General features: G+C 43.9%; 1 long non-coding RNA gene across 1 annotated transcript in view; it reads left to right on the forward strand.

Moving 5' to 3' along the window:
- The window catches only part of LOC140604704 (uncharacterized), a 42,543-nt gene that overhangs the window by 483 nt on the left and 29,726 nt on the right, over window positions 1-12,334 (forward strand). The window contains exon 2 of the long non-coding RNA XR_012007514.1: window positions 2,173-2,243. This is a non-coding gene — a long non-coding RNA (uncharacterized lncRNA). The remainder of the gene's footprint in view (window positions 1-2,172; window positions 2,244-12,334) is intronic.

Raw genomic sequence — 12,334 nt, forward strand, 5'->3', positions numbered from 1 at the left:
CTCTTCCGACGGCGCCCCCGCCCCCCCCGCCCCCCCCGTGGGGAGGAGAGTCGAGTCTCGCGGAACTCGGGGTGTGAGGGAGCCGGGAACTCCGGCGCCCCGCCCTCGGGCCTGCTTCGGGCCGCGGGCTCTGTGGCTGCCGGGCAGCTCCGGGCGCTCGTGCGGGGCCGGCCTGACGGAGGAGACCTGAGGGCGCCACCGCGAGCCGCAGCTGCAGGCCCGGCCCCGGGTCAGGAGCCCCCCAGACCGCTGCTCGGCGCGTCCGCCTTAGTCTCGTGCTGCAGGTCGTGACAGCGACGTCTCCTGTTAGGGCTCGTTACTTCACGCCCGCCCCCCCGCCCAGTACTCCTTAAACGTCTCCCCTCAAAAAAAATCCTTCATTCCCCCCCCCCACAAAAAAAACCCTTAATTAATCATCCCTCCCTCCCCCCGCCCCAAAAGAGCAAATCCTTAATTTTTTTAATACGATATGCAGATGTGCGTTTTGACAGGTATAGAATAAGCTCAAGTCCGCGTTCTCCGCAGTTACTAGTTTAGCAGTTTGTGGCAGGTCCGTTAATATCCTGGAGCTTCTATTTACTCATTCATTAGGGAAGATTAGCGGTAGGAGAACTGATGCTAGGGGGCAGCCCGGCGGCTCCGCGGCTTGGCGCCGCCTTGGGCCCGGAGCGTGACCCTGGTGACCCTGGAGTCCCGGGATCGGCCCCACGTCAGGCTCCCTGCACGGAGCCTGCTTCTCCCTCTGTCTGTGTCTCTGCCTCTCTCTCTGTCTTTCATTAATAAATAAATAAAATCTTAAAAAAAAAAAAAAAGAATTGCTACGAGGATTAGATGAGTTAACGCGTACAGTAAGCGGAACCAAATGCAAGGAGAAGGTCGTAGTGGTGATTTACGGTCGTTGGACATTTTAGGAAAAAGTATCTGCCCGCCCAGATCTCCACCTCTCTTCTCTCTGGTAGATTTGCTCACGGTTGATCATTCATTACAGATGTTAATCTGAAGCTTGTCCTGCCTGGCTTTACAGGAGAGAGGGGAGAGTTAGCTTCTGAAAGCTTACGTTTCCATGAAAATACAAATAAGCGCATCTCATGCTCATCACAACTATCAATCTTCATTAACGCACGTAGATAGCACTTTCTGCCTGCCTAGAACAACTCTAAGCACTTTGAATACGACTTATTTGGAAACACCCCCCGGGTGTTGTGTTTTTTTTTTTTTTCTTTTTTTTATTACTGAGATATGATACATATAAAATTCACCCTATAAAGCACAGTTCTGTGGGTTTTAGTGTTTAGTCCACAAAGTTCCCCACTGTCATGTTGTCCAACATTTTCATGGTCTGGGAAGGAAACCCCATAATCCTTAGTAGTCCCTCTCCAGTCCACTCTTCCCTCATGCCCGCAACCACTAATATACTTTCTCTCTGTTATCAGTTTGCCTGTTCTGAATATTTCCTATAAATGGAGTCATGCAATATGCGGTCTCTTGTATCTGGCTTCATCCATGTCTAGCATGTATCAGTATCCTTATTTTTATGGCTGAATAATATTCCATTGTATGGATATAACACATTTTGTTTATCCTTTCACCCGTTGAAGGACATCTGGGGTATTTCCACTTTTTGGCTATTAGGAATCATGCTGTTACGAATTTCTTAGAAAATTTTTGTGTGGATGTGTGTTCTCATTTCTCTTGGGTATATACCTAGCAGTACATAGGTTAGGTCATATGATAACTCTGTTTAACTTTTTGAAGAACCCCAAACTATTTCCTAAAGCAGCTGTACCACTTTTCATTTTCACCAGCAACATAGGAAGATTCACATTCACCCTTAATCCTCGCAGTAACCTTAAGAGCATAAATTATTATCCTCATGTTATAGATGAGAAGCTGACAGTGATTAAGAAATGTTCCAAAAGTCGCAGAGCTAAGAAATAACAAGATTAAAAAGGCAGTCCTCCAGAGCCTGTTCTCTTAACTATAATACAATACATACAGGATCAGAACTGACTTCTCAGTATTAGAAGGAAGAGAACATATCGGTGTAGATAACTGTGAATCAATAATTCATAAATCTGTGTACAGCTTAAAAGAGGCTTGTAAGATTCCATCTTAGATGTTTAACATCAAATCAATATTTCTAAACTTATCTATATAAATTATCTCCTACAGTAAGAAGAAAAAGAGCAAAGAGAAGAAGAGAAAAAGAGAAGAAGATGAAGAAACTCAACTTGATATTGTTGGTAAGTTTTCCATACTTTATTCTGGGAAAAGTTAATACTGCTGAGATGCCTTTAAAAATATTTTCCTAGTGGGACGTCTCGATGGCTCAGCAGCTGAGCGTCTGCCTTTGGCTCCGGGAGTGATCCCGGGGTCCGATACAGTTCTGAGTCTTTGCTCCTAGTCTATGGTTTAACTTTTCATTTTATTAAATGGTATTTTTCTTAAAGCAAAAGTTTAAAAAATTGAAAAAAATTTTTCAATTATAATTTTTCAACTATAAGTTTTTTTTTAAGATTTTATTTATTTATTCATGACAGACACAGAGAGAGAGGCAGAAACACAGGCAGAGGGAGAAGCAGGCTTCACCCAAGTGTCCCAGAAGTTTTTAGTTTTTATAAGATTCCATTTATTACTATTTTTCTGTTACATTACCATCTTATATCTTCAGTCTAAGAAGTTGTTGCTTACCCCAAGGTCATGAAGAAATTCTTCCACATTTTCTTTATGAGGCTTCAGTTTTAGTTTCTCATTAGATCTATGATCTATCGTGGTTTATGTATACAATGGAATATTGCTCAGCCATTAGAAACGACAAATACCCACCATTTGCTTCAACGTGGATGGAACTGGAGGGTATTATGCTGAGTGAAGTAAGTCAGTCGGAGAAGGACAAACATTGTATGTTCTCTTTCATTTGGGGAATATAATTATTAGTGAAAGGGAATATAAGGGAAGGGAGAAGAAATGTGTGGGAAATATCAGAAAGGGAGACAGAACGTAAAGACTGCTAACTCTGGGAAACGAACTAGGGGTGGTGGAAGGGGAGGAGGGTGGGGGGTGGGGGTGAATGGGTGACGGGCACTGAGGGGGGCACTTGACGGGATGAGCACTGGGTGTTATTCTGTATGTTGGTAGACTGAACACCAATAAAAAATAAATTTATTTTAAAAAAAGATCTATGATCTATCTCATTAATTTTTAGTCTTGTGTGAATTAGGGATCAAAGTTCTTTTTTTCATTTTTTCGTATTGATAACCAGTTGTTGTAGCACCACTGTTGAATAGACTTTCCTTTCTCCATTAAACTGCCTTAATACGTTTGTCAAAAATCATTTGACTTTATATGTGCTGATATATTTTTGGACTTTGTTCCATTGATTTGTCTGTTCTGTTCATATATTTGTCTTGATTACTGTCCCTTCGCAAGTTTTTGAAATCAGGAGGTCTTCAAGGTTCATCCATGTTACAGCATGTGTCAGTCTTCCTTTTAAGACTGATATTCCAGGCAGCCCAGGTGGCTCTGGGGTTGAGCACCTGCCTTTGGCCCAGGGCGTGACCCTGGAGACCCGGGATCGAGTCCCACATAGGGCTCCCTGCATGGAGCCTGCTTCTCCCTCTGCCTGTGTCTCTGCCTCTCTCTCTCTCTCTCTCTCTCTCTCTGTCTAATGAATAAATAAATAAAATCTTTAAAAAAAGAAAAAAAAAATACTGATACTCCATTGTGTATATACTGCATTTATCCATTCATATTTCAATGAACACATGAGTGACTTCCACTTTTTGCCTATTGTGGATAATTCTGCGAGGAATATGGGTGTACAGATATCTCTTCAAGACTTTGGTTTCAGTTCTTTTGGGCATGTACCTAGAAGTGGAATTGCTGGATCATGACAGTAATGCCATTTTTAATTTTGTGAGAAACCACCATACTGTTTTGCATAGTTGCATTTTATATTTCCACCAGCAGTGCACAGGGTTTCAATTTTTCCGTATCCTCACCAACATTTGTTATTTCTGGTTCTCTGATAATAGCCATCCTAGTGGGTATGAAATGGTATCTCATTATGGTTTATGCCTGTGTCTCTGCCTCTCTCCCCGTGTGTCTCTCATAAATAAATAAAAATCAGTATACACCACATTTTCTTTATCCATTTACCTTTGATGGACATCTGAGTTGCTCCCAGCCCTTGGCTATGATAAAGAATGCTTCTATGAGGATGGAGGTCTCTTGGCGACCCTGCTTTCAATTCTTTTGACTACACGTACCCCAGAAATAGGATTGCTGGATTATATGGTAGTTGTAGTTTTAATTTTTTTGAGGAACTCTCATACTGTTTACATAGTGGTTGCACCATGCTACATTCCTATCAGCAATGCACAAGTGTCCTGATTTCTCCATATCCTTGCCAACATTTTATTTTTTAACAGTGGTCATCCTAATGGGTGTGAGGTGACCCTCATCGTGGTTGTGATTTGCCTTTTTTGATGGTTAGTGATGTGGAGCATCATTTCATAGGTTCATTGGCCATTTATACATCTTCTTTCAAGGAATGTCTGTACAGGCTCTTCGTCCTTTCTTCCATTGGGCTACTTGTTGCCTTGTGACGAAGTTCGTAGGAGTTTTTTGTATATTAACTTATTGTCAAATACATGGTTTGCACATATTTTTCCCATTCTATTCGTTGTCTCTTCACTCTCTAGATTGTATCCTTTGGTGCATTTGAAGTTTTATAGACCCCATTTGTCTATGTTTACTTGTTTGCTGGTGCTTTGGTATCGTAGTCAGGAAATCACTGCCAGGTCCGTGGATCCTGGGTGGCTCAGTCAGTAAGCATATGACTCAATGTCAGCTCAGGTCTTGATCTCAGGGTTGTGAGTTCAGGCCCCATATTAGGCTCCACCCTGGGTATGGAGCCTGTTTACAAAAAGAAAGAAATCATTGGCAGATCTAATATTGTGAATCTTTTCCTTATGTTTCCTTTCAAGCATTTTATCTATAAAATAGATATCTATTTTGGGGTTTTTTTTTAAACATTACTCTTACATATGTTTTCTCATTTTCAGTGTATGATTCTTTCACTTCTTTCATTAGTCTTGTTCCTGAATATCTTACCTTTTTCAGTGTTGTGGTAAATGGAGTTGTGTTCTTGAGTTCCACTTCAAATTGTTCATTGTTAACATCTAGAGATGCAACTGCTTCTTGGTGTGTTGGTTTTCATTTCTGCAACCTTGTTGAATTTGTTTACTGCTTCTAATTTTTTTAATCCTTACGATTTCTACGTATAAGATTATGGTATATGCAAATATGATTCTTCTTCTTCCTTTCCAGTTTGGATGCGTTTTGTTTCTTTTACTTGCCTAATTGCTCTGGCTAAGTTTTCTAGTACTATATTTGATGGAAAGGCCAGAGTAAAGAACTTTATTTTGATCCTATTTTTAGAGGAAAAGTTTGAGTCTTTTGCTATTTTGTACATTAGTTGGGATTTTTTTTTTTCATATTTGGTCTTTATGATGTTTAGTTGGTTTACTTTTACTCCTAGTTTAGTAAGAGTTCTTTTCATGAAAGAGTATTAAGTCTCGTGAAGTGAAAAAAATAAACAGCATACAAAGTCAGATGCTTTTACCATCTGAACCACCTAGGTGCCCCCCTTTGCACATTCTTTTTTTGTTTCTTAAATTACACTTAGGAATGAAATCATATGGTATTTGTGTTTCTCTGACTCACTTATTTCACTTAGCATTACTCTTTAGCTCCATGTACGTCATTCCAAATGACGAGATTTCATTCTTTTGTATAACTGAATAATACTCCATCGCATATGTACCACGTCTTCTTTATCCATTCATCTATTCTTTCTAGAGTTCCTTGAGAGATTTATATATATATATTTTTTTTTCTTTTTTTTTCTGTATGTGTTTATAGCATTAAGCTCTCCTAGAAATCTTTTGCTGCAGCCTAAATGTTTTGGTATATTGGGTTTCCTTGTTTCATTTGTTTCAAGATACTATGTATTTATGTAAGAAAGAGAACCCAGGAGTGGGTGGGGGCAGGGGGAAAGGAGAGGGAGAATCTTAAGCAGGCTCCACACTCACTGCAGAACCCAGCACAGGGCTCGATCTCAAGATACTGAGATCATGATCTGAGCCAAATCAGGAGTCGAAGGCTTAACCAACTGAGCCACCCAGATGGCCTCAAGATGCTTTTTAATTTCCCCCTTAAGTTAACCTAGGAAAAAGTTTTTCTTCTTTGACCTGTTGGTTGTTAAGAGAACGTTGTTTCATAATTGGCTCTTTATACATGTGAGACTTCACTAATGTGGTGGTCACTGGCCAGGCACATGTGACAATTTACATTAAAATTAATTAAAATTATATAAAATTTTATATAATTGAGAAAATTCACTTTCTCAATCACACTCGCCATATATATCAGATATGTAATAACCACATACCATATTGGGCAGCACTAGTAGACAGTATTTCCTTTTTACGGTACGATCTATTGGAGTCTTGATATAGATAGAATAATAGTTGTCAACCAGGTGCAATTTTGTCCCCCATGGGACGTATGGCAATATCTGGAAACATGTTTGATTTCACAGGTAGGGGATCCGTGTTTTACTGGCACCTAGTGGGTGGAGTTCCGGAAAGCTGTTAAAATCCCGTAATTCACAGGACAGCCCCCCAACAAAGGCTCATCCGGCCCACATGCCAGTAGTTTTGACGGTGAAAACCTTTGACCTATAATATGTTTCAGCAGGACGTGGAGGGCTCGTTGTTTTTTCCCTCTGATTGGCCAGTTGACTAGACCCCCTCTGCTGTGTGTATTCAATCCATCCTCTGCTTACTGCTAGTGAACTTTAGGCTAAAAATGTGTTTTGGTATTCTTGGTTTTTTTTTTTTTTTTTTTCACTTAAATGGTGGAGAAGGTCCTATTCCTTGCTAATTAGCATGCAATTTTTTTTAAAGTGAAATTGATAGTTAAGGTCCTTTACAATGAAAGAATACATATTTAATTTTATTTTTTTATTTTTTAAAGATTTTCTTTATTTATTCATGAGAAGGACACAGAGGGAGAGAGAGGCACAGACACAGGCAGAGGGAGAAGCAGGCTCCACGCAGAAGCCTGACGTGGGACTCGATCCTGGGTCTCCAGGATCACACCCTGGGCCGAAGGCAGTCACCAAACCACTGAGCCACCCGGGCGGCCCAGCATACAATTTTAAAAAATCGACTTTTGCTGTCTTACAGGTTCTTTGACTCTGCACATATAGACAAATCTCTGTTTCTGGCTCATCATGGCTTCCACTTCAAGGTAAGTGCCTTTGATGAAAGCCTTTATGAAGGGCCACACCCAGGACATTTTTAGCTCTTGGTCCTGCTGGCCTCACTAAGCATATGGTGTCTAGGAAAGAAAAAGGAGGAAGAGAGAGCACAAAAGGGAGACTGAGGAAAGATGAGGCAAGCAGGGTAGTGCATGTGGTATAGGTGAGGCTTTGTAGCTCCAGGGTCTGCACTGTGTCTGAAAATGTGATTTATTTCTCTCATCTTATTTTTTTTTTTTAAGATTTATATTATATATAAATCAGAGAGAGGGAGAGAGAGCACAAGTGGGAATTAGACAGAGAGGGAGAACACGCTCCAGATTGAGCACGGAGCCCGATGTGGGACTCGACCTCATGACCCCGAGATCAGGATCCAAGCTGAAACCAACAGTTGGTCACATAACTGACTGTGCCATCCAGGCGCCCCCTCCTCATCTTTTAATGCACAAGGTGCTTGCTACTGGACTACCATGGTCCCTGCAAGCTTTACCATTCCATGAGTCTTCTTTCCTTATTTTTTTCAAGTTTTTACTTAAATTCTAGTTAGTTAACATATACTGTAATATTGGTTCAAGACTAGTGTTTAGTGATTCATCACTTACCTATAACACCCAGTGCTCATCACAACAAGTGCCCTCCTCACTGCCAATCACCACGCCAATCCCATGCCCTCCTTCCCTCCAGCAAGCCTGTTGTTCTCTGTACTAAAGAATCTCTTATAGTATACCTCCCACTCTTTTCCTTCCTTCCCCTATATCCGTTTGTTGTTGTTGTTGTTGTTGTTGTTTTGTTGTTGTTGTTGTTTTAATTCCACGTATGAGTGAAATCATCTGGTATTTTCTCTGAATGACTGACTTTGCTTAACATATAGAATACACTCTAGGTCCTTTCTTTGGTGTTAGTAGTGATCTCTCCTTTCTCATCATGATTTTATTAGTTTGAGTGTTTTCTGTCTTCTTTTAAATAAGGCTGGCTAATGGTTTATCTACCTTCTTAATTGTTTCAAAGAACCAACTCCTGGTTTTGTTGATCTTTTCCACAGTTCTTCTGGTCTCTATTTCATTGAGTTCTGCTCGAGTCTTTTTTAACCCTCTTCTTCTGCTGGGTGTTGGATCTATTTGCTGTCTTTCACCAGCTCCCTTAGGTGGAAGGTTAGCTTTTCTATTTGAGTTTTTTCCAGTTTTTGGATGGATGCTTGTATTGCGATGTATTTCCCCCTCAGGACTGCTTTTGCTGTATCCCAAAGATTTTGAATGGTGGTGTCTTCATTCTCATTAGTTTCCATGAATCTTTTTAATTCTTCTCTAATTTCGTGGTTGACCCTTTCACCTTGTAGCAGGATGGTCCTTAACCTCCACGTATTTGAAATCCTTCCAAACTTCTTCTTGTGATTTAGTTCTAGTTTCAAAGCATTATGGTCTGAAAATACACAGGGTCGATCCCAATCTTTTGGTATCAATTAAGACCTGATGTGTGACCCAGTTTGTGGTCTCTTCTGGAGAAAGCCCCACGTGCACTTGAGAAGAATGTGTATTCAGTTGCGTTTGCATGTAAAGTTCTATAAATATCTGTGAAATCCATCTGGTCCAGTGTATCATTTAAAGCTCCTGTTTCTTTGGAGATGTTGTGCTTAAAAGACCTGTGGATTGCAGAAAGCGCTCCATTGAAGTCACCAAGTATAAGTGTATTATTATCTAAGTATGTCTTAACTTTGGTTATTAATCGATTGATATACTTGGCGGCTCACGCATCCGGGCCATAAATATTCGTGATTGTTAGGTCCTCTTGTTGGATAGATCCTTTAAGTATGATATAGTGTCCCTCTTCACCTCTCACTACAGTCTTTGGGACAAACTTTAATTTATCTGATATAAGGATGGCTACCCCTGCATTTATTGAGGACTATTTGAATGGTACACAGTTCTCCAACCTTTTATTTTCAGGCTGTAGGTGTCCTGATGTCTAAAATGAGTCTCTTGGAGACAGCAAATGGATGGGTCTTGCCTTTTTTTATCCAGTCTGAAACCCTGCGTCCTTTTGATGGGGTCATTAAGCCCATTCACGTTCAGAGTTACTATTGACAGATATGGATTTAGTGTCATCATGATACCTATTCAGTCCCTGTTTTTGTGGATTGTTTCCTTGGACTTCCCCTTTCTTTTACAGGGTCCCCCCTTAATATTTCTGGCAGAGCCGGCTTGGTGGTCACATATCCTGTCAGTTTCTGCCTCTCTTGGAAGCTCTTTATCTCTCCTTCTATTCTGAATGAGAGCCTTGCTGGATAAAGTATTCTTGGCTGCAGGTTCCTCTCATTTAGGACCCTGACTGTATCCTGCCGGCCCTTTCTCACCTCCCAGGTCTCTGTGGAGAGGTCTGCTGTTGTCCTAAAGCTTCTCCCCATAAAAGTTAGTGATTTCTTGTCTCTTGCTGCATTAAGGATCTTCTCTTTATCTTTGGAATTTGCAAGTTCCAGTATTAAATGTTAAATGTTGAGCGGTTTTTATGGATTTAAGGGGGGTGGGGGTGATCTCTCTAGCTCCTGGATCTAAATGCCTGTTTCCCTTCCCAAGTTAGGAAAGTTTTCAGCTATGATTTGTTCAAATACATAATCTGGACCTCTGTCCCTTTTGGCGCCCTCGGGAACCCCAATTAAACGTAGATTTTTCCTTCTGAGGCTGTCATTTATTTCCCTTAACCTATCCTCATGGTCTCTTAATTGTCTTTCTTTTCTTCCCTCAGTTTCCGCCCTTGCCATCAACTTGTCTTCTGTGTCACTCACTCGTTCTTCTCCCTCGTTAACCCTGGTCGTTAGGACCTCCAGTTTGGATTGCATCTCATTTAACTGATTTTTAATTTCGGCCTGATTAGATCTAAATCCTACAGTCATGAAGTCTCTTGAGTCCTTTATGCTTTTTTCTAGAGCCACCAGTAGCTTTATAACTGTGCTTCTGAATTGGCTTTCTGACATTGAATTGTAATCCAAATGTTGTAACTCTGTGGGAGAGAGGACTGTTTCTGATTTCTTTCTTTGGAGGTGAGTTTTTCCTTCTAGCCATTTTACTCAGTGCGGAGTGGCCAAAAACAAGTTGTACTGGAATAACGAGAAAGAGAGAGAGAGAGAAAAAAAGAAAAGAAGAAATAAAAAAGAATTAAAAAGGGGGTGGGGGTGGGGAAACAACAGAAACAAACAGAAAAGAAAAAAACAAGGGGGAGTATCCTCTGATCCTATATACTGTAAATCCCTCGGCTTCCCCTGGAACTTTCCAGTGCTGCTTGGTCAATACCTTGCTTTTCCCCTGACCTTCTAGCTGGTCTTCTGAGGGAGGGGCCTGCTGTGCTGATTGTCGGGTGTGTGCACCTGGGGAGCTGCCCAGGCCCCTGCCAGGTGTATGGCTCAGTGGGAGTTGTTTATCTGTGAGGCCCCTGCTCAGTCCCAGGTACAGGGTGACACCAGGAGGGACAACAACAGTGGGGGCGGCCAGCTGTGCAGCTCTGGAGTCAGCTCCCGCAGTGACTACTGCAGCTCCCAGTGTGCAGGGGCCTGGATGCTCCAGGGGCGGGCCCGCCGATCTGTACAGCTCGGGCCGCCCGGGGGCAGGAGCCACCTGGCTGTCCTGTGTCCTCCCGGCCTCTGCCTGACCTGGGGGAGCACCCGATCCTGGGCTGTGTCCCCCGGCGCCCTGGGCTCTGGGACCTGTGACACTGTGAATGGACCTAAAGTGTAGGTCCACGATGTATAATTTAAAAGCATCAGAGTGAATTTTGTTTGAAGTTAACTTATACTTTATTACAATAAAACTCATAAGCCATTTTACAGGTTAAAGAAAAACTCAAAATATAGAAACAGTGAAATGACACGGGAAGGGCAAGCCTCCGTTGGGCTGCAGGCATGACGAGCCCCGCGGTGGGAGCTGGGGCGGGCTCCCGAGGTGGTCAGGGGGCTGCGCAGAGGTTGAAGCCAGTTGTCCCGGAGGCAATTGGCGGCTCTGGCACTCTGGGGACCCCGATTGCAGGTGCCAGGGCCTGCTCCTCCTCCGGGGTGGCCGCAGGTGCACGTGGCTCGTCCAGGGCGCAGCCGTGATCTAGAGCAGTGACCACTATCTGCAGGGGCTTCGCCTCCCCAGCTGGCACCTCAGCTGGGGCCAAGCCCTCAGCCCCAGCAGCCAGGGCGGCCTCGAGCACTTCAGGCCCATCCGAGGCAGCAGGCCCCACAGTTGGGGCTGGGGCGGGCTCCGGAAGTGCTTCAGGGTCTTTTGCTCGGGCCGAAGCTGTAGCTCCAAGAAGACAAAGTATCACCACCAGGACGGACTTTCCACGTCCCTCCCAAATCAAGGACACTCTTCCAACCGCTCAAAGAGCCCTGGGAGGTGTCCCCAGCCTGCAGCTCGTGGGGATGGGGTGTGAGCCGAACCCCTGCTCCCGGCCCAGCTGCACGGACGCTGGATCCGTGGGGCCCACCCTGTCCCCAGCTCGGCCACCCCCAGGCCTCCTCACCCCCAGCCTCTGGCTCCGCTGCATGGAGGCGTCTGAGTTGTTGCAGGTAACGCCGGGCACGGAGCTCCACGTCTGTGCCTGGCATGCGCTGCCTTATGAATTCCAGAATCTTCTTCAGGGAGGCAGATTGGGGGAGCCGACAAAAGTCCTCCTGATAATAGTCCATCCATATCTCCAGGATGCAGCAGATGGCCCTGGGGAGGGACAGGTGGGCACAGGGGTCAGAAGACAGGGCTCCCTCACACCGAGGTGTCCCGGGGAAGCCCTGCAGGACCCGGGGCCTCGGCCTCCCGTGCGGGGCTGTCAGAGGCCAGTCCTGCTCCTCGTCCACCTGCCACCTGGCGGTCCTGCCTGCCACAGGCCTGCTCCCCGAGGAGGGGCTGGCACGAAGCCTCTGTGCGGGGGAGCCCACGCCCAGCGGTGTGACCATCACGGTCTTTGCTGGGAAGCGGGGCTCCCTCCTCAGCCTGGCTCCCTGCCCACTTGCCCCTTGAATCCACCGGCAGGCGTCCG

The sequence above is a fragment of the Canis lupus genome, chromosome 15, assembly GCF_048164855.1.
Source record: "Canis lupus baileyi chromosome 15, mCanLup2.hap1, whole genome shotgun sequence".
NCBI classification, from domain to species: domain Eukaryota; kingdom Metazoa; phylum Chordata; class Mammalia; order Carnivora; family Canidae; genus Canis; species Canis lupus.